This window comes from Mytilus edulis, chromosome 3, assembly GCF_963676685.1.
Source record: "Mytilus edulis chromosome 3, xbMytEdul2.2, whole genome shotgun sequence".
Classification (NCBI taxonomy): Eukaryota; Metazoa; Mollusca; class Bivalvia; order Mytilida; family Mytilidae; genus Mytilus; species Mytilus edulis.
The window spans coordinates 106,481,042-106,483,899 of NC_092346.1; positions in this window are offsets into that span (position 1 = coordinate 106,481,042).

The window sequence follows — 2,858 nt, forward strand, 5'->3', positions numbered from 1 at the left end:
GTTGTTGGCGTGTTTCTTTTAGATTTATGGCTATAATATATTCAATTGAACGTTTTGTTATATGTCTGCGATGTATATTTACATGTAGTTTTTGCTGCTGTGTTGTATGTCTGCGATGTATGTTTCATGGGCGGATCCAGCCATTTAAAAAGGGGGTCACAACGCAGGACAAAAGGGGGGTTCCAACTATATGTCCCCATTTAAAGGCATTGAGTGGCCAAAACAAGGGGGTTCCAACCCCCCAGAAGCCCCCCCCCCCCCTGGATCCGCCCAATTATTGTCACATTGAGCTAGTGTGTCTGATTGGGTTGCTCGTCCAATTTTGTCAATATAAGGGAAGTTCAACTATAAACAACTATCATACAAGTGGGATTTTTAACTAGCTATAGAATTAAAAAGAAGATGTGGTATAATTGCCAATGAGACAATGACACAGAAATTAACAAATATAGGTCACTGTACGATCTTCAACAATGAGAAAAACCCTTACCGAATAGTCCCCTAAATGACTAATGTAAAACAATTAAAACGAGAAAACTAACTTCCTAATTTATGTATAAATAATGAAGGAAAAACAAATAAATTGTAACACATCAACAAACAACAACCACTGAATTACAGGCTCCTGACTTGGGACAGTCAATACATACAGAATGTGGCGGGATTAGACATGTTAGCTGGATCTCAACCCTCCCCTAATCTGGGACAGTGGTGAAACATTACAACATAAGAAAGGACTATAAAAAATCAGTTGAAAAAGGCTTAACTCATGAGATGGATACACATACAAATACTACACAGGATGGACGTGGTCGGTACTTGTATATTCCAACAACAAAAAGACAATAAGTACAGATCTGAGAGCATTCTTAGTTAATGACAGCTATACTAGTTCAAAGCCACTAACAACTAATACAAAAAAACTTGAATCATGCATCTAAGACTAAATTATCAATCCGTACACATCCAATATCCAAAGAAGTATGGTCAATTGTCTCTAGATCTGTCTCACTCACAGGGTTGTTAAAATCCGGAAACATGCAATCTAAAGGCAAAATAATTAACACAATTGGAAAAATATCTGTAAGAAATATCGCAGAAATAAAATGATAAAGGTTAGGTTTGTTTAAAAAAATATATTCGGGATTGAGTTATTCAGCATTCATGGATCCGATGTCACCGTTTTTATACAACAATAATAAATTATTGGTATGTCTAAAGGCTTTAAGCTAGGCAGCGTTTCGTTAAAGATCAGTTTCTCTACTCTGAGTGCTAGATTATCATTTTTTCGTAATCTATTCAAATACTTTTTCGATCATCAAAACTAAAAAAAAGAAAGTGAAATCTTATTGGACATGCAAAGACATAATGAGTTTCATTAGTTATTGTGCTTTATAATATCTTTTATTAATATTTTTGGAGAAGACGTTAACCGTCAAGTGATCCATATTACTACCGGGACTAACTATGTCGGTCCATATTACTACCGGGACTAACTATGTCGGTCCATATTACTACCGGGACTAACTATGTCGGTCCATATTACTACCGGGACTAACTATGTCGGTCCATATTACTACCGGGACTAACTATGTCGGTCCATATTACTACCGAGACTAACTATGTCGGTCTATATTACTACCTGGACTAACTATGTCGGTCTATATTACTACCGGAACTAACTATGTCGGTCTATATTACTACCGGGACTAACTATGTCGGTCTTACGACATTTTTAATATCAGGGGGTTATTTAATCATTATTATAGCGAAAGGTCAATATAAAAATGAGGATATGTATTATATGATTGGCAATGAGAAAACTATCCACCAAATTTCAAATGAAGAGGATGTAAGCAATTGCATGCCACCGTACGGCCTTCGTCAATGAGAAAGAAACCATGCTCTTTAGGTGACATTGTTTTGCGAATGTAGGTGTACAGGTATGGTATTACAGTTTATGTCTGGGACTTCGTTGTTAGTATGATGATACGTTACGAAAGATCAAGTTAATTTTGATTTGGTTCACATATATAACAGTATAAACATCAATCATAAGGATATTCCTCTAAACATAAGCTCTTGAGAGCTTTTAGTCGAATATAAATATCATGCAAATAACATTAACACAAAATACCTGCCGATAAGATACTAGTATACAATAAAATTGAGAATGGAAATGGGGAATGTTTCGGCAAAGAGACAACAACCCGACCATAGAAAAAAAACCAGCAGAAGGTCACCAACAGCCTGTCTTCAATGTAGCGAGAAATTCCCGCACCCGGATCGGAGGCGTCCCTCAGCTGGCCCCTGAAACAAATATATACTAGTTCAGTGATAATGAACGCCATACTAATTTCCAAATTGTACACAAGAAACTAAAATTAAAATAATACAAGACTAACAAAGGTCAGAGGCTCCTGACTTAGGACAGGTGCAAAAAAGCGGCGGGGTTAAACATGTTTATAAGATCTCAACCCTCCCCCAATACCTCTAGCCAATTTAGAAAAGTAAACGCATAACAATACGCACATTTAAAATTCAGTTCAAGAGAAGTCCGAGTCTGGTGTCAGAAGATGTAACCAAAGAAAATAAACAAAATGACAATGATACATTAATAACAACAGACTACTAGCAGTTAACTGACATGCCAGCTCCAGACTTCAATTAAACTGATTGAAAGATTATGATTTCATCATATGAATATCAGGCACAATCCTTCCCGTTAGGGTTTAGTATCATACCATCATAACATATATGAGAAGAACATAACCCGTGTCATGCCAATAACTGTTTTATTTTTGATAAATGTGTTTAGTTCCGATGCAAAGACCCTATGACAAGTGAATCAATATTAA